This window comes from Suricata suricatta, chromosome 3 (genome assembly GCF_006229205.1).
Source record: "Suricata suricatta isolate VVHF042 chromosome 3, meerkat_22Aug2017_6uvM2_HiC, whole genome shotgun sequence".
In the NCBI taxonomy this organism is placed as follows: Eukaryota; Metazoa; Chordata; class Mammalia; order Carnivora; family Herpestidae; genus Suricata; species Suricata suricatta.
Window position 1 is genome coordinate 68,590,989 of NC_043702.1, and position 23,888 is coordinate 68,614,876.

The 23,888-nt window shown below is 38.8% G+C and overlaps 1 protein-coding gene across 4 annotated transcripts in view; it reads left to right on the forward strand.

Annotated features, from left to right (window-relative positions):
• The window catches only part of RBMS1 (RNA binding motif single stranded interacting protein 1), a 211,934-nt gene that overhangs the window by 60,454 nt on the left and 127,592 nt on the right, over positions 1-23,888 (forward strand). The gene's annotated exons all lie outside the window — the stretch shown is intronic.

Here is a 23,888-nt window from a genome sequence, read left to right on the forward strand (position 1 = left end):
CCAGAATACCTGGAACTAAGTGGGTGAGGAAGAGAATGGTGCAAGATGGTACTGGAGGAGTGGCTAGGCATCAGATCTCACAAGGATTTGTTGGCCATATGAAGGATTTGATTCTTAAGTGTAAGATCAAGAAACTGCCGGGGCACGTAGGTGGCTCTCAGTAGGTTAAGTGGCCAGCCAGCTCAGGTTATGATCTCACGGTTCATGGGTTTGAGCCCTGTGTCGAGCTCTGTGCTGACAGCTCAGAGCCTGGAGCCTGCTTCAGATTCTGTGTCTCCCTCTCTATCTCTGACCCTCCTCTGCTCACACCCTGTCTCCCTCTCTCAAAAATAAATAAACGTTAAAAAAAAAAAAGAAAGAAAAGATCAAGAAACTGTCACTGAAAGGTATGAAGTAGAAGATACTTAATCTACATTTATTCACTTAATCATAACAGACTCCAGCTTTTGTAACTTAAATTTGCACTCATTCTCACCTGCACTGACTGTTGGGGGAAAAGAGGAAGAGGCATGACTTTTATGGACAATTGGATCCTCTCTACCGAAGGATAACAGGAAGCCTCTTTGGAAAAGAAACTGACTAGTAGGTTGAAGGACTACCAGTCTGCATCCAGGGCTTTCAGAATTTGAATTTTATTCTATCTTGGACATGAATCACTCAGTTTACTCTGAAAAACTGATTTCTAGCAATCATCTTCCTCTCAATTTACCCTTCTTTTGCCTAAGTGACTAGGCCTTTCTTGAGTTCTGAAACCATTCCTCCTGCCACAACAGCCCCCTCCCCACCAACACTTAAGCATCAAAGGGTAAACGCCCGTATTTTTCTCTCTCTGGAGCTGCTTGTCCATATCAATCTCACAAGCAGTCTCCGCAGTAAGTCTGGAGGAGACAAAGGAAGAGGTGGAGGGACCAAAATACAAAGGAGCTGGGCTTCATATCCAGTGATTATTTTGTTGAACTGGAACTCAAGCAGATAGGTGAATGTAATGAGAACAAAAAGGCAAGAATTTTTAAAGGATTTTTTCAGATTTGAAAATCTAGTTTATAATAAATAGTGCTTGAAGATGCCAGTGCTTTGTGCATAGCACTTTTAAATGACTAGCATTTCTTAAACATGGGAACAAAAGGGAAGTGTGTGCAAAGAGGCACAGGTTCAGAAAGGTTATTTCTGCTTTTTGAATCCTTAGGGCAAGTAGAAATACATATATTGTTTGGATTAATCAGTTCTTAATAAAAAGAAACACTGGAAAGAATAGTTTTAAGTCAGTGCTTGATTATCTGATAATTACTAGTATACTAGATAGAAAATAGAAAACTGGGGATATGTTTGTGGTAGTTTCTTTTTTTTTTTTAAGTTTATTTATTCATTATAAGGAAGAGAGAGCATAAGCAGGGGAGGAGCAGAGAGAGAGAGAGAGAGAGAAGGAGAGAGAGAGAATCTCAAACAGGCTCCATGCTGTCAGCCCAGAGCCCGACACAGGGCTCCATCTCATGAACCATGAGATCATGACCCGAGCCGAAATCCAGAGTCAGATGCTTAACTGACTGAGTCACCCCAGGCTCCCCAAGGTGAGGTATTTTCTTATGAGAAAGATCTTTTTATTATCTCCCTCACTTAGGTGTGCCTCATGATTTCTCACATTTAATTACATCTAGTTCAAACATTTTTTAGTTTTTTTTTTTATAAATTTTTTTAATGTTTTATTTATTTTTGATACAGAGAGAGACTGAGCATGAGAGGGGGAGGGGCAGAGAGAGAAGGAGACACAGGACCGGAAGCAGGCTCCAGGCTCTGAGCTAGCTGTCAGCACAGAGCCTGACGCGGGGATCGAACCCACAAATGTGAGATCTGACCTGAGCCGAAGCCGGAGGCTTAACCGACTGAGCCACCCAGGCGCCCCTTTAGTTTTGTTTTTATTGAAGGATAGTTGACACACAATGTCACATGTGTTCAGGAAAATATCTTTCCTTTTTAAATGTAAACTCTATTTGCTTTCATGCACTCGAAGCTCTTGAACAGGATATTTAATCTCTGACCCAGTCTCCTGCTGGGAAACTGAACCTCTGGTCAGGCTCATAAAGACCGTGGATATGAAAGGGCTTTTAAAAACTATAGAGCACCATACAATTGTATTTACTAGTATTACTGTTTCAGTCATCTGTTACTGAAGAATGAACCATCTCAAATTTAAAACAGGGTTTTATAATTTTGCATAATTCCCTGGGTTGACAGGGATTAGCTATGTGGCTCTTCTGCTCCGTGTTACTTTGGGGCACTCATGCAGCCACGTGTAGTTGGGAGCTTGGCTGCAGATCAAATGTCCAAGATGGCCATAGTCACATACCCTCTAGTTATCTGGCCCTGGGCTGGAGTGCCTCTGCTCTCCTCTACCTGGCTTCTCATTCTGCAGGGCCTCTCTTTCCACATAGGCTCTCTGTTTAGATGGCCGACTAGCCTCGACTTCTTTACATGGCAATTGGCTTGAGGTCTCTTAAGGCCCAGACCTGCAAGTCACTCAGCAATACTTTTGCATTCTTCTAGTTTAGTCACAGGACCATCCTACATTCATGGGGATTAAAAACAGATTCCAACTCTTGACTGAAGAGGGCAAATTCACGGAAAGCATATTCAGAATGGAGGGATTGTGGCAGCCATCTTTGGAACATTCTATCACAACCATTATTACCTAAAGCTTGATAGATGAAAAGATTCCATACCCAATGGATAAGCAATTAGAACCAAACTCGATCCATACGACTTCTGGAGATTCACATTTCAACATCATTTTTAATATAAATGTGCCATGCATATTAATCATCAAATATATCCACAGTGGTTATTCTATTGAAGAGGAAAATATATCCCCTAAAAACTTAATTCCTCATTTAGTATTATTGTTTAATAAAGAAGAAAAGTACTAAAATCATACATTTTATTGTTTCAGAAGTTAAATTCCTTCTAGACGTTTACTGATACAAAAGGAATTTTGATCTCCCTCTAGTGGCAGAAGATTTCATTATTTTTCTCAAAGAGCTTGCTTGAAATAATAAGATGGCTGACATATATAACAGAACACAGTTTGAAGAATGACTGATTCTGACTGAGGTGTATGCTTTTTCCTTTGTGAGTTATGATAGGATTTTTTCATCTCTTATGAGAAATGTTCACTTTCCTAAGAAACTTCGATCATATCTTATGAAAAAAATGGAAAGGAGACTTCCTCTTAACTTTGAAAGTATGAAAACTAAAGTCTGAAGTAAAAATTATTATAGTTTGACAACTAAAATATCCTAATCCCTGATTGGTAAGTGAATTGAATTTTAAATTTTTGTCTGAAGAATATTTTTTGAATGCATGTATTTAATTGCAAACATTTTTAGAAAGAGCAATCGATAGCTATTAAATGTGGAAGTTGGAAAGCACTGATAGCCAAATTAAAATAAATAGAGGTGCCAAAACCTTATGGTTTCCTCTTAAATAATGTTCACATTTAGATTTTCATAGCCAGTTGGGAAACAGTATCCACTGTAGCTATCACTGTCACTCTACAAAAAGGAAGCACATCAAAGGGTGGGAAAAGAAAAACAGCTACTTTGGACTTTGTACATGAAGTTTTCCTATCCCCACTCTTCACCAAAGAGAGTTAGTAATGCCCATCAACTTACTCTGTTATCTGTCCATTCACAGGCAGATTAATTCCAGTTTCTTTTTAAAAGGACATTTTCTGTAATGCTGTCAGCAAAGACTTTCTTACAAAATGCTGTTTTCTCCACTATTTGCTGAGGCCGATCCAAGTTACTTTACTGCATTGTCTTGTCTGGCAGGCTAAGACCCTCAACCCTCTCTTCTTCCTGAAAAGATAGGCGAGTGGCCAGGGATGGGAGGGAAGACTTCAGAGATTTGGGGGTGCCTGGTTGGCTCAGCTGGTAGCACATATATATGACCTTGGGGCTGTGGGTTTCAGCCCCACGTTGGGTGTAGAGATTACTTAAAAATAAAATCTTAAAAGAAAAAAAGAATCCATAGATTTGGGGGTTTTTTCCTTTTAAAACTTCAGAAAGTGGAACCTAGGATTATCATAGTAATTCCCAGAGATTTTGTTTAGTTTGGGAGTAAGCTATGAACTAGTAAGATTTCATAAAAACAATTAAACTATCCAATAAAAAGTTAGACTTTGTTTCCTCCCAATACCTCTTTTTAGTTCGACATTTATAACCCAGTATGTGTCTCTTGTGGTCTCGATTACATCCGGTGTTTTTAGCTGGCAGCGTTTCCTCTGTTGAGGCCCCACTTTATTTGCCAGACTTCATTTCTGTGAATATAAGGAGAGAAAACCAACTTCTATTAGAGAGTGAAACTTAAGAAAAAATTAAGTGTTAGCATAACATTGATTTTTGAAACAAAAAATGAAGCACTAAATCTGTTATACACAAAGTGGGGGTCTGGTTAGTAAAATACATGGGCTACAGAGTACATGGAAAGTCTTAGAGCCATCTTCCAGCCACCCTGCATGTTTTCTTTTGAATATTTATGAAAACCTAATTTAACTAACAGAGACCAAAGATTGTCCTCCCGTTTAGTTGCACAGATTTGGAATAATGAAAGTGAATTTGCAATACTTAAAGTGGTGTTTTCTTCCAGTTCTCATAGAAGTGTTTTTGGAACAGTGGTCTGTGCTAACAGCTGTATTCAATCTTGAGTAAAAGTCACTTCCTGAAGAGAATGAAATTCAACTTAACATGTGAACTTGCCTGGAACATAATCCTGTAGGGCGAGTGTACTATGTGATTATGAAACTGGACACGGGCACCCTGCTGAGATGATTTCTTGTAAACGGTACCCAATAGAAACCATTAATCAGCGTCCGTGTTTTTAACTGAAAATTTAATAATCTAAAAGCATTGCCTCTTCATACACATAACCATATTAATTTTCAAAAATTTTACCCTTTGGTATTTTGAAAATATAATTTCCTTGTAGAATTACATTATACGGAATCTTTACTTATCTACACACACTCATATATATAGATACAGATGTCAAGATGTATACATATACATACGTACATATTTAGGCTTTCAGAAATTTTAAATTGTGTTTTTCTTGAGTTTTAGGCCAAATTTATTTTTGATTCAGTTTCATTCATTCATTTGTTTCATGGAGCCTAATTTAAATAGAATCTTTGTTCCTGGCTTATAAGATTAGTTGATTACATATAAATAGGAGAGGTACAGCTTTAGCTATTTAATATCTGTTTAAAAGTATCTTTTGGGTAGATGTTATTGACTTTTATTCTCTTAAATAATGTGCTTTTTTATTTTTTAAAAAATTTTAATACTTTTATTTTTAAAAAAGAAAATGTTGTATGAATATAACTTGGATATTGCTAAACCCTAATAGAATCATGCCTTAAATGGAAAAATTTTTACTTGAGTCTGTTGTTTATATCACGGATCACTCTTGCTATCTAAACAATGAATGTATAGGTTTCAATCAAGGCCGTCAAAGTAAAGATAAAGTCTAACAGATTAAGCTAGAATTAACAATAAAGATACATAAAAATTCCAGACTCCTCAACTTGTAGGAATCAAAACCATTTCCCCCTTTACTTTGGTAGCAGAGAAAGAAGGAACTAGGCTTCTCTCATTCCCTGACAGAATCACTAAGTTGCCTTGAAGACCTTTGTTTATAATGTTTTTGTGCATTCTTTTCCTCTGGACATGCACCCCTCCCTCTAGTGAGATACTAATTAAAGAGAGGCCACTGTGACCCTAGGTTGTTTAGAAGTCACCAGGGAGTGAGGCAGCAGCACAAATCTGGAAAGGAAGTGCTCATTCCTAAAATATAACACAACCCTTAGGACCATCTTATCAAAAATCTGTTGGCTTCTAATAGCAAAAAGATGCCTCCTTTGATTTAAAGCATAGATTTAAAATCAAAATAGAATCTCCAAGACTTACTTACTTAAACAAAACATCATACATATACTTTTTAGAAGAATTTGTAGCAAATAACATTATCTCTTGAGACATTGAAATATATAAAATTGAAGATATATTTTAAGTTTGATGAAGGTTAGTCTAATTTGTATGTGGGTTTTGGGGTTAGTGTAAAATTCCTTTACAGAATTTGAGATAGCTTAGATTTTATGTTTAGGTTTTTGTTTTGTTTTGTTTTGTTTTGTTTTTTGGACACCAGGCAACCCTTTAATTGGGTGATAAGAAAGATGAATATAATACTTGCTGATCATACAGGTAAAATTAGGACAATTTTGTTAGTAATAAATGATTTGAAAGAAAATAGAAATCATTTAGTAACTTAATAAGCAGGTGGTACTGCCTGACATCATATTATTTCCCTCTTGAAATGACTTGATATTGCTAAATGGGAACTTCCAAGAAGCAATTTCTTATACGACTATTTGTATTTGTTTACTAAGATGCTTTGATTGCAAGTAATAGAGACCCACTACTGTTTGTGGTCAGTAATAGGGGTGTGAGGTTCTGAGAATATATAAGGGCATCAGAATCTCAGCTGTGAGACCAGACTTCACGCAAACTAGAACTCTGCCTTCCTAGGTTCAGGAAGGGCAGGAACCATAGTGGCTGTAGCCTCATGGAGACCGGCTGGATGACCACGCTCAGTTCAAGACACAAATTCAAGAACAGGAGTTTCCCTCTTGAAATTCCACCATTTCTGTCACCCAGTTGCTCTTTGTTCGGCTGGTTTCTGGGTCTGGCTTCTTTGCTTCTTGCCGGCATCTCATCCCTCCACTCCTGTGAATCTCTGTGCTGTTGAAAACCCCTGCCCTGTGAGTCACTATTATTCTGTCTCATTGTTTCTGCATCCTGCCAACTTTGGCTTAGTCACGGCCCCCAGCTCTTTCCCGGCCTCCCTCACTAGGCCAGCCCCCAGCCGTTGGACTATGGTAGGCTCCCAGTATATATTCTCTTTGAATGAACAGATGAGGAACATCATTAGATTTAAAGAGTAACTTATCATAATGAGCTAATAGTATACAAAGTAACTAAAAGGCAGCTGGAAGAGAAAAGGTATTTTGAAAAAAATTGTTTTAATGTTTATTTTTAAGAGATAGAGACAGAACCTGAGCAGGGGAGGGGCAGTGAGAGAGAGACACAGAATCCGAATCAGGCTCCAGGCTCCAAGCTGCCAGCACAGAGCCCCAACATGGAACTCTTAAGTCATGAACCAAACTGTCGGCTTATGCTGACATGAGGCGAAGTTGGATGCGTAACAGACTGAGCCACCTAGGTGCCCTAAGATATTTTGAAAATTTTAAGAGATCTTTAGCTTAAAAAAACATTCACTGTAATAATAGTAAAAAAAATTACTTAAAGGATTTTATATGTTTAAACTTGAGAGTCCAGATGATCACATTAAAAGATTATTTATTTTTAAAATATTTTTTTATTTTTGATAGAGAGAGAGGGGGGAGCTCAACTCGGGGAGGGTCAGAGAGAGGGAGACACAGAATCCAAAGCTGTCAGCGCAGAGCCCAATACAGGGCTCAAACCCAGGAATCGTGAGATCATGACCTGGCCCAAAGTTGGACACTTAACCAACTGAACCACCCAGGCGCCCCACCCCCACCCGGCTTTTTTTAATGTTTATTTATTTATAAAAGATACTTTAAATTCTCCCACTTCTGTGCTGTCCTATTTAGGTAGCTATACATCTAAACTGTTAGGAATGGAGATAATTGGGGGCTTCAGATCTTAACCTTAATTCTTTGTGAATAGATTCCCAACTCCTGATTGCCTTAACACAACCGTCCTTTTTATTACTGTTTTTAAAATCCCATACCTCCCGATAGGTACTCATCTTTTAGCGTTTGGTTGCTCAGGGCACCAAAATAAACACCGGGAAAGTGTTCTCAATTCTTCACTCCTTTGCTTGCTTTTTTTTTCTTTTTAAATATGAAAGAACGGTTTTGAAGTTCATTCTGTAAAATAAAATCTTTGCTAGTTTCTGCCATTTGAATAACAGTTTATTAGTCAACAGCAAATATAATTAGACCCAAATGTGTAATTTTTCTTTTTATTTAAGAGTTTTAACTAAAAATAGGGTTGAGGACCCTGAAAAGCATTTTAAAATTTAGTTGCTCAGCTATCCCTTCCTAGAGCATGGATATCCAAAGTTGTCAGTTAATGGGCTTCCATTCATTCCCACCACATTTTGGAAATAATCAGTATTTTCAAATGCATCGAGTGTTTTCCCTCATTAGGGAAAAGGTGCTTCTCAGATTCTGAAAGTTTTCTGTGTGAAAACAAAGCAAAAGCAAAATAGGTAATAAGAAGTGGTACATAAGTATGAAGAAAATATTCTCTTTCATTTTATGAAAATAGTAGTTTTTCTTAGATTCATAAGTCAATACATTTAAAATAACTTTTGTTTATAGAGTTGTAACTCTGTGCAGGGCATTTAGACCCCTAGCTCACCCCTAGCTCTTGACAAACTCGCTTTCCAGCGAAACACACAGGTATAACCACAGTACAGCCCAAGTGGCCATAGGAAGGAGCATGTGGATTTCAGTGGTGACATCAGATGACAACAGTGAATGCTGACTGGTAGAAATGGTGGCTCAAAGGAAGTCTATACCTTGGGTCTGGATCCCTAGAGAAGAGCTGAGATTGGATTTCTAGGTGTGGACTCCTTTGTCCAGAGTGATTACTGGAGTGCTAGTTGTGAGTAAACTTGTGTATGGAAACAGATCTAGAGCAGGGAAACAGAGAGGGCCAAGGAGGACGACCAAAAAAGGTGACATCTGGGAATTCCCTGAAGATGAGTGACAGAACTAGATCATGTTGGATGAGAGGATGAAGAGGTGATAGTGGGTGAGTGGGGGGGAGGGGGGGACATGAGCCCGATTGCAGTAGTCTGTAACTAGAATGGGAAGTGACGATGAACAGACATTCACTGATGAACAGTCTTCAGAGAACTCTGACAACGAAGGAGAGAAGGAATAAAACAGCTGAAGAAGCAAGGAAGTGTTTCTCTTTCTTTAAGGTAAAGAAGGCACAAGCAAGTTACTTTACAGGGGGAAAAAAGCCATTGCCTGTGCTGTTTTTCTAAAAGAAAAATATATTGATGCATTCCTTTTAAAATGAAATGAACATTAAGGACCTCCCCCCAAAATGAAAGAAAGAAAGAAAGAAAGAGAGAGAAAGAAAGAAAGAAAGAAAGAAAGAAAGAAAGAAAGAAAGAAAGAAAAGAAAGAGAGAGAATGGGCAAACGAGTATAGAAATTGAGTTGGGGAGAAAGGTGAGGTTAATGGGGAGAACAGGTAATAGGGAAATTCATTTGAAATCAAGAACACACACACACACACATTTAAGAAGGAATGAGGGAAGATCACGCAAATAATGTTAAACGATTTCTACCTTATCATTTGGCAGTGAAGAGTAAGATTGAGAGTTTGAGAGAAAGAAATAAAATGTTTGGGATTAATTCTCTGTGAGAAGAGGTAGGGAGCCACTTGGAAATGAATAAAATGAATGCTAGTGAATTATCGGTGAAGCATATAGGTGTAGTTCTGATTTGTAGTTGTTAGCAGCTCAGGAGAAGGAATAGAAAAATCTGATGGTTAAAGTGTTCATCTGAAGAGTGAAAAGGGCGGTGGATACCGGGTACTAAAAATAATAACTTGGGATGCCTGATTTGGGGATGTAGGTTGGTTGGAAGGATATGACGTGTAGGGAGGGAGTGGTGCTGGTGACAGCAGTGACATGATAGATAGAGGAATGAGAGGAATGGGAGCATAAACAGAATGAAGATAAGCTATAGTTTCTCCATCTGGGATGGAGAGAATACGGGTGGTATGAAACAATCCCCGTAAAATACTAATTACAATGTTTGGCACATTGTTTACTCAAACAATGTTATCTAATACTATTTATTATTATTATTATTATTATTATTATTAAGAGTGCAGAAAAGATGGAAGAGTGGTCATTTCAGACTTGATGTCATGCAATGACGTTAGTCCTTGAGGTAAAGCAGATAGGCAGGTGTTGCTGGAGTGGAGTTCAAGGATCTGTAAGCCTGGGGTTTTAGAGGAGATGGCCTCACCTATGAAAAGCTCTTAGCTATGTGCTAAAGTATCTGAAGGTAAGTAAATGATAACTGATCGTTGCAATTTAACAAACTGATGTGCCTTATTTGCTTCTCCCCAAAACTGTAAAGGAGATACTGTTCTCTTTTCCCTTTTTACAGTTAGATTGAGATGAAGATTGCTAAACTAGCAAAGGGTAGAATGATCTTTTGAACATGGTGATTTTTATAGTAAGTGCATGCCTATCCACTACTCCATATTGTAAGTGGCAATGGCAACCTATAGGTGATCGATAGAGGTGGAGTGCATTTCGAGGGCTGTGCTATTTTGCATTGAAGGGGAGCAAGGAAGAGGCAGATGCCTCTTGGCGTGGGGAAGACAGTGGAATCAAACACTGGAGTTTCAAGGAAAATTGTGTCATTGGGGGAAAGGCCTTCTCAGAGCTGCTGTAAACATTCTAAAATATATTTTGGTACCATTTTGGGTTTTAATAAATATAAGCTCACTTGAGAAAACAGTCATCCTAAGCCTTCTTAGGTCGAGAGGCTGTAATTTTCATATACTTTATAGGAAGGTTTCTTTCTTTCTTTTTTTTTTTTTTACAGAAAAGCCTTATATATGTATAATATGTTACAGATGTATCTATTATATGATATTTATGTATCTATATATAAGTTGTTATATATGTTGTTATATTCGTATATAGATACATGTTTTATATTGTGTGTATGTAGAGATAGAGACAGACAGACACAAAGCAGAGGAGATAGAGAGGCAGAGAGGGAGGGAGGGGAGGGGAGAGAGAGAAAGTGAATGCACACATATGAGCACACGAGTGCTGAAGTTAAATGGTTATCTTTTCTGGGTTCCTGTAACCACTCTCTGTTTCATTCTTTATAACAGTGCTGTTCAGATAAGGATGGGAGTGTGTGTCCTCATCATTTCTGACTCTGAATTGTGCAGACTAAGACACAGTGACTGATGGGAGTATGTAGGATTCTTCAGGTGTGCTGGACTAGAAAAGATGCTGAGAACAGCTGACTTACAGTGGAGCCAGGTCAGTAAGGACTGGCTGAGCTCTCCAAAAATGCCTTTCAGTATAGTAAATAGTGGAGAGGACATGGCAAATCTTGGCCATAGTTTATAATGTATAAAGACACTAAGTTGACCTAATTTAGGTATTACTACAGTCCTCAGAAAATATAGTGAGAGATCTTGGAAAATAGATGAGAGCAGGAAAAACTCAGAGGGGGTAGACCATGAGCTGTGATTTCAGCAGAGTAAACAGGGAGGGTGAATGTGGTTTGGCTGATGGAAAAACAGAGGCCATTTCCTGGCAAAACTGAGAACCAGAGCAGAGTGAGTTCGTGGGCAGCCAAAACACAGTCATTGGAGGAGAGGTAAAGGGGGAAAGCAGTTGGAAGTAGAGAGCTTTACAACTGATGTCCAGAAATTTGCATTAAATTTGGAGATTTTAGGAAGTAGGAAGATCAGACCAAAGAGGTCATAAAGAAGATATTTAGAAGTAATATATGTAACAATTTAGAATTAATGAGGACCAGTCAGAGGGAGAAACAGAAGATGTTTCAGCATTTCTAGTTTGAGGAAATTAATAGATAAAAGATATAGAAAAAGAAAAGTTAGTAAGAACTGAAGAAATGCTGCTAATTTAGAAATCATGTGTTCTCACTCTCAAGTGTGGAAACTGACTGAATCTTACCTGTTTAATCACTTGGATTTGTAGTATTTTCTAACAGACTCATGATTACCTTCGTACCATCTAGACGGCAGTCTCGTATCTCAACTTTGGAATGATTTTTCTTTTTCAGGAGTGATTCATGGAGGAAAGGGTAAAATGGGTGGATGAATAGTTATTTAAAAGTCCTTTCTAGGGTGTTGGAGCACCAAGAATCCATTTGCCTTGGTTTCTGGATCCTCTGAAAATCAACCTCACCAGGCTTTTAATACGCTGATATCCAAAACTACTCTGCTTATGGGAATTTTCAAAACTACATTAAAGTAGAAAGATTAGCTTCAACAATTATCAACAGTTTGTCCATTCTCATGTGCTGATAGAACTATTACAAATGTGTGACACAATGAAAAGAATTACATGATATTCTATTACAGGAGTTTGCACCTACTTTAAAAAAATTTGGTAATCATCAAAAACTTAAATTGTGATTTTTTTTAAGTGAAGGAGGCAGGGAGATGTAGAAACAGGGGGAAACAGTTTCTTCAGTGAGTTGAAATAGTTTGTAGCCGGATATACTTCACAGAAAATAGCTTCAGTTAATTCCAAGACTTCTTAAAAGAGCCCCTAAAGTAGAATGTGTTTTCAGGTTACTCAAGAGATCATGAATTACAGATCCTGTAATGATATTCTCTAGTACTTTTGAAGTTTGGCTAATAAATTAGAATTTGTAATTCGTCATTGAATTAACATGTCTCAAAATTATAAGGTTGTCTGACTTTTATGGAATAGTAATATCTGTTGGAACGGGACTTGCCTGCATTTGAAGACATCATTCATTCATTCATTCATTCATACATTCATTGAACCAATATTTGAATGCCTAATATGTTCTGGGCCCTGAACTAGGGGCTTGGGATATCTTAGCAGTTTGATGTGTTAATAATTCATATAAGATGATTTTCATTGTGAAGTCAATTACAATTTTCTCTTATTATAAGGGACACATTACCAAAGGCAAGTGAAATTCATAGATAGTTCGCAAGCTTATGGAGACTGTAGGTTGGTCCAGACTACAAGTTAGTCTAACCTATAGACAGATAATAGATTGACCAGTTTGTTTCACTTTTTCATATTGGCTTTATCTTCACACCAGCAGTGATATGACTAAAAGGAAAGGTGCATAAGGAAAAAAGGAGGAAGTACAAGGGGACTGGTCACTTTCTGAACAAATACGAAATACCAGAGACTAGCATCTACTAATCACCATGGTTTTAAGTAAACCATTTGGACTTTTTTCTAAAATTGGGTCATCTTATCTGCTAAGTTGTTGTATTCAATTCATGTTGTAATTTTATATCAATTTTAAGGATTGTGATCACATTTTAAATGTATGTCTTTTTATATTTGACGTACATGATTCACATAAAAATCACTTTTTCAATCTGAAGCCCGAGGAGGACTGAGAACTGGCACTCCAGGCCCTGCAAAAAGATGGAAATATATTCATAAGATGCATAGGTTCAAATTGATGCTGTGCCAAAACAGCTCTGATGCCTGATCTTTGGAATGTGTGTGTATGTCTGTGTGCATATAGCCTGATAAAGAGGAACAGTCCAGGATGAATGGTCTCAAGTTCTGTTTGCAACGGACAACTTTAAAGCACAGTAACAAAAAGTGTGGAATGGAGAAATCTGATAAATATCTACAGATTGAGGTTCATCTCCCTTTACCCTTTCTTATTACCTAAATGCACGGTATAAAACACTGTGGGTGTAATTCGAAATGATTGTGAGGAGACGGCGAGGAGAGGAGCAGATAGTTCAGTTTGTTCCTTTGTAATGGATGCCTTTGTGAGATCAGGGTAACGTTTCTCATTCTGACACTAGGAGACGGTGCCCACTGCTTGTAGGACATGCTGTCAGATCGCCTGGGAAAAACGGAGTCTGTTCATCATTGACTTGCAACCTCTTAGTAGCTCTGTGTGCTTAAGAAGGTTAAAAATGAGTGTTCGAAAAAATAGATTTCTCCAGTCTGGGCTATGAATAAAGAGAACATGTGTGCGCATTTGCACGCATTGTGTTCATGCACCCGTATGCCATGTATGCAGTCTAGAACTCACCTTTTTCACATTTCAACATCTCTGAAATCAGGACCCATCTTATAATTTATGATGTCTTATAGTTACTGTTGTCCATTTTTACAAATGTTAACATCTCAGTAATTGTCAAGCATCTTATAATCAGTTGCATCTTAGATTGCATGAAACACAGTTTATACATAAATATTTAGAGTGACACTGATCTCAGATGAGTGGGATCTTTCTCTTTTCCCCAAAAAGTAAAGCAAGAATATTTATTCTGATTGTAACAGGTTAGGTCAAGAGAAACTATTTGGTCATGGACTCCTGTTTCTTTAATAAGTCACACAGAAATGCAAAATGCATCATTTATTACAACCCATCTTATAATCCCAAGTGATCTAAAATTCAGGATGAAAATTCATCACGTTTAATCATAATCTGTAAATCATATTTTTTTAAATGGTTATTTAGAGAGAAGGAGAGAGAATGGGTGATGGGTAGAGAGAGAGGAGAAAGAAAATCCCAAGCAGGCATAGCCCATCAGCATAGAGCCCAACACAGGGCTCGATCCCACGAACCATAAGATCATGACCTGAGCTCAAATAAAGAATTGGATGCTTAACTGACTGAGCCACCCAAGGCACCCATGTAAAGCATATTCTTTCTTTAAGATTTGAGCTCTCCAAGGGCGCCTGGGTAACTCAGGCAGTTAAGTGTCTGTCTTCGGCTCAGGTCATGATTTCATGGTTCCTGAGTTGAAGTCCTGTGTCGGGCTCTGTGCTGACAGCTCAGAGCCTGGGGCCTGCTTCAGATTCTAGGTCTCCCTTTCTTCTCTGGCCCCTCCAAATAAGTAAACATTAAAAAAAATAGTTTTTAAGATCTGATCACTCTGTTTCTCACATTCAGCTCTTCTAACTTCAGATAAACATGGTTTTGAAAAATGGGTGAAAATCATTTGTGCTACTTGTGTATGTGTGGGTATGAGAAGGCTAATTTACCTCATTCACTCATGACTCCAACAAAACCTACAATATACAGGACAGTGGGTTAAGAAACTCATCAGAAATTTTTTAAGGCTCAAAATAAGATGACTCTGCCCTCATTTTTATGAGTATGGAAGTGTGGAATATAAGAAAAAAATACTATACCATCTTATAGAAGACATAGACTCTAGTCCTGGGTTAGGTTCAGATTGGAAGCCGTGTAACATAGAACTTTGTAATAGATATGGCTGAATATGGATAAATGAAATGAGATCTATTTTCGGTCAGGATCTCCAAGGAGAGTCAGTAGGATTCCTTCCATTGCAATATTTATTGAATGATTATTATATGCCACACACAGGGACTGACCATTAAATATTCTTTCCAACCTAGAGATTCTACATTTCCAGGCCATGAGCTTGGGCATGTTGTTTACCCTAGCTGAGGCTGTCTCACCTGTTCAAAACAAGTGGAGAATGTCTGTCCTGCCTCCTTCCCTGAGATTTTAATATGGTTATGTACAATAATGCATTTCATAAATTGCAACATTTTTGTGTATTCATTTTTAAGTGCTAAATATGTTTATACATTCATAAAATATATGTACTACATATATATAGGTATATATACATATACTATGAGTCTGCAAAATGTCTTCAGAAGTTATCTGCTTCCTCCAGCTTAGAGGAATCTAATAGGATTTTAACACTTAATAACCCTTAAGTTGAAACATTATCATATTTGCCGTGAGATCACGTATTAATTGGGAAGCTGAAAAGAGGGTGGTTCTGGGAGGATCCATTTAATATGTTGTCAGCATTCTGGGAGTGTTCTTTATAGTTTGGAATTAGGAATTGCTGATGTCATGATCAGTCATATTGTCCTGACAACATCAGAATTTCCTCATTTGCCTTCTCTTCGCTTGGGGAGTATCAGTTGGCGACAGGTTTGTCATCAGTTTGCCCCATGTGTTAAGTGTATTAGATAACCCAGAACTAGTCATTCTTAAGGACAATTAGGGTGGGAAATTTTTATAAGCTCCGTATGTAGCCCATTCCAGAACTTTTAACTACATACTCTAATGTTGGGGAAGTTTGCCATTGTACACATTCAACTGAAGAGAAATTCATCTCTAATTCTTTATTTTCTTGTTTTAACCTTTACATTTATAATTCAGTGGAGAATGAAAAGCTTTTCAGCATCTCCATTTACTTATAGGATGTAATTAATTGTCCTCTCATCCTCTAGACATAGTTTAATGGTAATCCTAGCAACAGAAGAGAAAGGAAATGGTTTCATTGAGTTTTTTTCTTCTGTGTTTTAAAGCCTTAAAAACCTCATTTATGCTGTGGATCCCAGGTTTTGGATAAAAATTGGTTATGTCCCCCAGACATTTGGTGAAGTCTTAGGCTTCATGGCTTACATGAGGGTTTTGTCTGTCCCATGGACAGTTGTTCACACTGCGCCCTCAAAGTTGTCATCCCAGCAGTTGATTCTTACTCATGGAAAGGAGATGGTCATTCTAGGTTCCAACTTCGTTTGTCATTATTTGAGATTTTATTTTTTGGCTCTAGTTTTCTACAAACTAGATATCTGAAGCCCTTTCTGTCTCTTCGCAAGTAGCAAGAGGTGGATGTGCTTGCTGTTTGCACAGCACAGGAGCCCCTCCCTTCCTTGCCTCAGCCCTTTGCCTTGACCATAGTTTGCTGACATACAGTAGATGATTGTTACTTATATCTCTTTAGGAAAACTGTAATTTCAGAGATCCTCTAATATCTTTCATAATTTGTACGTTTTACTATAATTCGTGGACAATTCATGGAATTGAAGTATTCTGAATATAAGCACTTGCTTTCTTGTAGGTTGCTCTAGAATGGAGAATAATAACCCCAATTCCACATTTCCACAGTCCAAGAATATAGAGGGTTGAGGCCTCCATCCAGGTAATTTAGGAAAATAGTAATCCACGATAAATGAACAGAGCTCTTTGTCCTGCTTTTCCAAGTAGTTGCCTCTCCTTTATTTTGCTATAGAAGTTGATGTAAATCCAATGTAGTACAAAATAAAGCAAAAGTCTTTAATTTTTAATTTATATAGCCTTCCCCGCCCCAGATTTTATTTTATTAAAAACAATAAAACCCATATACCTATTTCTTAAAGAAACTTATAAATGTTTATTTTTGAGAGATAGAGAGAGAGCATGGGGGAAGGAGCAGAGAGAGAGGGGAGAGGATCTGAACCAAGGTTTGTGCCAAAAGCACAGAGAGCCCAATGTGGGGCTCCAACTCACAAACCATGAGATCATGACCTGAGGTGAAGTCAGACACTTAGCCAGCTGAGCCACCCAGGCGCCCCTCACCCCATATACCTATTTCTGTAGAAAATCTTTGGAAAGAAATTTAACTTACAGAGAACCATTATTCCAGCAATATGAGTAAGCTTTGAATTTTAAACTATTCTGTAAGAGCAAGGCAGGAACTAATTTATGAACAGATTATATCCAAAAGATTTTTAGTGTACGAATTGCTTCAGATTTGGAGGATGTTTCACTATAGAGAGAGAGAGGTCCTAAATAGTGATTAGGATTTTAGTTGACCTATAAGCATCTATGAATCCCACAGTGAAACTAAATACTAACGTTGTCTCCTACTACTTTTCAAGGGAAGGTTTGTTTTCAGTTCCAGGGCAGGTTTCCAGAAGTATCTTCCACCTAAATACCATCCTTGCTTCTGGAAGATAATTCTTCCTGCATTTCTCCCAACTTCATCCTACCAACTATCCCAGAAAACTGGTTCAAGGGAGGAGTTACATCTTAGTAACCATCAGTTAGATTTTTTTAATGTTTATTTTTGAGAGAGAGAATGGGGGGCGGTGGCAGAGAGAGGGAGACACAGAATCCGAAACAGGCTTCAGGTTCTGAGCTGTCAGCACAGAGCCTGATTCACAGCTTGAACCCACAGACCAGGAGATCATGACCTGAGCCGCAGTTGGCCACTTACCTGACTGAGCCACCCAGGTGCCCCAGTAACCATCAGTTAAAAGAGATTTGGGAGCTAGTTTCTGTCGGAGTATCTATCTGTACTATTAACTGTTTATTCTAATATTCAAAAGCTTGCCTACATATTTAACTGAAAGAAAATTCAACTTCCATAGCCTTTTTAAAAATTTATTTATTTACTTATTTTGAGAGTGAGAGAGTGCACACATGCAGGGGAGGGACAGAGAAAGAGGAAGAGAGAGAGAATCCTGAGCAGGCTGTGCACTGTCAGCACAGAGCCAAACCCGGGGCTCTGGGCTTGAAGTCACAAACCCAGAGATGATCCTCACCCAAAATCAGGAGTCAAACACTTAACTGACTGAGCCACCCAGGCGCCCCTCCATAGCCTTTTTTTTATGTGACTTGTACAAGGTCACGTTGATGGTATTTGGGGAACCACAGTATACACTTAGGAGTGGGCTCTTAAGTTTCCCCTATGAGATTTGCACTTGATCCTTAGATAATAACCGTCATTAGTGTTGTTGGAGGCAGGGGACTTTGAAGTCAAACAGAGCTGAGTTCAAACCTCAGTTCCATTATGTATTGGATCTATGGCCTTGAGGAAGTTACTTAAACCTCTAAGCTTCAGTACCTCCATTTTTTTCTTCAGTAAAGTGGGATAATCATTCTTTCCTCATGAGTGTGTGTGTGTGTGTGTGTGTGTCAGAGAGAAGGGGCAAGGGACATGCTGAGAGAGTGCCTGGAATATAGTAGTCACTCAATGAATGTCAGTTATTATTTATTAGTCCATGCAGAGAAGCAGGAGTAGGGCAATTTCTGTTCTGTTTTGTTCCCCAGAATAGATTTAAGAATCATCAGGTTATTGCTTGTGATCAGACTCATCAGAATATGGCTATGTTTATGTTGTTCTGTATACCTTCTAGGATTATAGCTGTAGAGCTATAGTTTTATTTTATTAGAGTGGTTTCATTTTTATATACATATGATTTTATGTATGTCTAGGGAAGCTTTAAATCTAGAATAAGAATCATAAGTTTTTTAAAAAGCAGTATAGTAAATAATAGAAAATATTGCTGCTCCTTTAGAAATTGGGTACTTTATCAACTCCATTTTGTACCAGGAAAGAACAGAAATTTAAAGAATCTGCTGACCTCATATTTTTTCTATTTTTTTTTTTCTTCTTTTGCTGGGAGCCAGAGGCCTTGTGAGCTTTTAAACCTAGAGACTCTCAAATGTAAATAATTTTTTAGTGTAAACTGTTTATGCTAACCAATCACATGTGGTTATATTTTATTCATTAAAGATTGTAATTTGAAATAATTTTGGGTGAATTCTTCCTCAGTTCCTTTCTGTTTTTAATGTGATCCAAATGAAAAAGGTGGCTGAGGTGCTTTAAGCAGTGATAGAGGGATAAAATCTGTTATAGATCTGTTCTTTTGTTGATAGAGGTGTTCTCTTCTTTCTTATCTCCTTGGACATCTTCTCCGCCCCCATTTATTTTTCTGCTTACAAAGTTTAGCTTCCTCACCATACTTTCTTTGTAGCAATTTCATTCAAAGGCTCCTCTCTTCTGTGGGGCTCAGTAATGTGTGTGTTGGAATGAGGGGGTTCACTAGCCTTTTGATTGTCATACGCTCCCTTCAGGGAGTTCATCGATTAGCAACAATTTCAGCAGCTGTTGCCCCAAATCTAAATCCTCTCTCATACGAGCCCTCTATCTCAAGTTCTGTTTTTCTGGCATCTGCATGGTACTTCTTTCTAAATCTCCCTCAAACAAAACATTTACACACGTGAGCTTCCCACGCCCATGTTATGTATCCTATATTGACCTTCCTTTCCACGGACTCCCATAGCACATACTTGTCTAGACCACTTGGCTGGTACATACTACTTAATGCCTTGCATTATTAGTGTAGAGCAGCGGGTGCTCTCGGGGTTACAAGTACTCACCTGGGAACTGGAACATTATAAGGCTTTGAGGAGACACAGCATTACAGAGTTGAAGGAGCACAGGATGAAGTCTTTTAACCCTAATTCGATCTAGGTTTTAACACTTGCTTGCTGTTTAGTAGCTATGGGTAGGATAGTCCTCCTACTCTTTCCCCCCATCATCTGTAAATGGAGCCTGATCACCCTTCCCACTTCCTGGAGTTGTTGTTAACACTTTGTAAATGAAAGTCACATTTTCAGATTGTTTCTTGGGACAAATGTCTCCTAAATTCAGATTCTCAAATTCAGTTATGCAAATGCTTAGAAGTCCAGGTCCCATCACCTCTATGAGATTGCAGGCTTCTGCCTGTACTGATGGCTCCATCCTTATCCTCATCTGCAGCCTCCTCCTGCATTTTAGAGTGTGGTCTCTGATGCTGGGTCACAGTCTTCCCATTCATACAGAAATCATTCTGGTCCAACACATAACTTCCTGAAAGGAAATGGGACCAAAACAAATGTGGGAGGAAAACTTCAGAGCACCTCAGCTATTGAAACAGCCCTTTCGCCACACTTTCTTTTTTTTTTAACCTCTAAAAGTTAAATCTGTGGTGTACACAGTCATAGAAAGCTCTTATTTTACATGTTGTCAATTCCAACTATACCCTTGCTCCTGCTCTTTGATGGTCAGCCAGACTTGCTAAGCGTCAGTTATTTATACAGTACACCCACTTAAATCTACAAACCACCACTATAAAACATAGAAACACAGTAAGAACAGCTGCCATTTATTGAGTTTGGTCCTTTTGTTGTTATACTGTATATATATTCAGACAATCTGTGAGGGGTCTGGGACTCAGGGAGGTTAACTAACTTGTCCCAAGTCATGTGACTAGTAAGTGGGAAGCTGAAATGGAGAGCCAGATCTCCCCAGATCTGTCTGGCTATTTAAATTTTCTTCCTTGGATTGTGAAATCCAGAGTCACTTAAGCCATCTGAAGAAGGGTGGTTTGGGTTGAAGCATACATGCGGAGGGGCTGGCTGTTGGAAGCCACAGCAGCTCTAGGGACTGCTGTCCCCTTCATCATCTCCCGGCCAAGTGCTCACCCGTTCCTGGCATCTGCTTTACTCTGCTTGCTGCCAGTCAGCTTCCTGTTTACTCACAGTTTCTGCTGCTTCATAACCTTGGCTTACATATGGTTTTGGCTTTTTGTGGCCTCAGCTCTACCCCCTGGCGCTGTTGGAGTTTCTGCCCCTTTCCTAACTAGTTCAGCTCTTGGAGTTTTCTGAATCAAATTCCCAAGGGTGAGAATCTGATTGGCTCTGCTTCTTTTTTTCAATCTGAGCCATGTCATAGGTCACTGGCCTGTCTCTGGATTGACTGCTCCAGGGTCAGATTCTCATAACTTTACCCACCAGCTGAGCTGGGGTTGGAGGGTGTTGTAGCAAAGTCTCAGTTTCCCTTTCAGGAGAATGAGCATTTACAGGACAGATTCCAAAGCTCTTATTCTTCCCATGATAACTTGCAGTTTCTTTGGAATGTTTCCTTGATTTGTCTGTCTTAAAACATATTTGTTTCAAAGGTCAATAAACTTTCCCAGATGAGGGGTGCCTGGGTAGCTCAGTCCGTTAAGCGTCCGGCTTTGGCTCAGGTCATGATCTCACGCTTTGTGGGTTTGAGCCCCGCATCGGGCTCTGTGCTGACAGCTCAGAGCCTGGAGCCTGCTTCCCATTCTGTGTCTCCCTCTCTTTCTGCCTCTCCCCGCTCATGCCCTGTCTCTCTGTCTCAAAAATAAATTTAAAAAATTAAAAATGTAAAAAAACACTTTCCCAGATGAATCTCACTAAGATCTATCCTTCTAAGCACTTGTAAATATCTATAACTGATTATATATATACACATGGTTTCTTATATCTGTTATTTCTTTTAATTGGAATCATTTGGGCTTTAAGCATGACTTCATTACATTTTATAGTCTTTGGGGCCATCTTCTCCTTTTATTATAATGCTTTACTTAGTTAAGAGTACCTACGTAAGTCTGAAACTTTTGAATCCTGGCTGGCAGACATTGTTTTAAAAAATGGTCTCTCCTTATATGTCATTCATCATTACAGGATGCTCTATTTTTTTGATAAATATCCTTTTATTCTTAAAGAGTCCTTTTAATATCATTCATATTGAATAAGAATTCTAATGTATCCTTTGATTTCTTAGTATAAAATATTCTAAGTATATTTTAGTATTCTACCTTAAATTTTGTTATCACTTGAAATTTTGCCTTATCCCTATAAAACTACTGCAGGGTATCAAGTCAAATCTTAACATTCTAGAATAGCGCAACATCAAGAGTACCTTAGAGCATAGGCATAGGAAAATTAATCTATGCTATTCTTTGTGGTTTAGATTGTGGTTTCCTAAGAGACCAATCATGACAACTGAGGCTGTACATGGAATTTTTTCCATAGATGACATTCCCGAACTGCTGGGGTCATGGGCATTAAGTTCTCAGGAAAAGGTACCTATAACCTGAACAGTTCTACCTATTTTATTTTATACCTGTGGTTAATAACTTGCAGTAAAGAGTCCTTGTTACAGGTGACAGTAAAGCAGCAGCTGAGACAGTTGTCAATCTGGAGGAGGAAATAGTTCTAGCATACATATTAACACTGAATGTTAGTTGTTCTGTGTTTAAAAATTACTTTAAAGGACAAATGTTTCTGTGAATTTTATCTAGCAAGTTCTTACTTATCTATGGTGTATCTAGAATAAGTTCCTTTGCTGCTGCTGCTTTTTGTTTTTAATGAAAAGAATTAGGGATTGCATATGTGTGTATTTTGTGTATATGGTTGTTTTGAATTAGGTGAGACTTGCTAGTTCTCATTACTTCTGCTGGAGAGCATTGGAAGCATCTTGGAGTATGGCACCAGCTGTCACCAGCAGGTTATCGAAGATGGGTATTTTCAGTTCTTGCTGCTGGAAAAACCTTTGATTAACCACAGATTTTTTTTTTAAGTTTATTTTTATTTTTTTAGTACTCTCTACACACAGTGTGGGGCTCAATAGTCACAGCTTTACTTGTAGACTCTAAGGAACACTGTTTTCCTTATAGCAGCCAGAAGTTGAGTGCCTTCACTTTTTAGAGGAGTTAGGATTTTTCATTTTCATGGCAGATGGCCCTTTCTGAGGTGTTAGATCAGAGGCCAGGAAGAACTTTGTAATATCACTATGATACTACCCTGTAATACAGCTGAATGGGCCATCATGACAGTTGGCAAGCCTAACTCAGTGGCCTGTCCAGAGCCTGGGGGCTCTTCCTGTAGGAGTTGCTGTAGAGGTCTTCTACTGTGCACAGGTTCTAGGCTTGATACGCCAGAGCGAAAGTGATCAGGAAAAGGGGTATCTTGAGACCTGTTAGATAATTTCAACTGGGAAACAAAGGAAACTACCTCCTCCCTTTGTCCCCTTTTTGCAGTTTCTGTGCCCTTTCAGTAGAACACATTTGTGTGGCATCTAGTAACTGACATATAGAAGGATTACACTCTCCCAGTTTAAAGGAAGGCTTACCGAACCATTGTAAATGATGTAAGCCTTAAGTGATTTTTACTATTTGATATTCTCATCTTGAAGGTAAGCTTGTAAACTCTGGCAAGGAAATGAAGTATAGAACTTTACCGTGCGTATTTGCGTTAAGAGGGTTGGGAGTGTAGACCTGTTTTTCCGTGCTAAAATGTTAGCGTCGTGAATTTGGGGGAACGCAGATTCGCAGAGGTTTGGTGAAAGACTGGTTTGTTGAAGTACGAGTGACAGCCCGCAGCCTTTTGGGGAGAGGGCGGGGGCGGGTGGTAGTTCGGAACGCTGAAAGCAAAGAGAGACCCGCGACTGGTTCAGTTCCTACCCAGGTGTCAGAGTGCTCTCCGAAGCCATACCCTTAAAAGGGGCTTCTAGCCGGGGTGCTAAGCTGCCGCTAGTGTTCAGGCAGGGAGCCGAGGGGGAAAAAAGAAAAGAGGAGGGGGGTGGCTACTCCAAGGAATGTGCGGCACGCGGGGAGCCAGACCCAACCATTGCACCGGAGCGGGGGCGCCGGCGGCTCCCCTGGCCGCGCGGCCCCGGCCCCGGCCCCAAGCCCGGG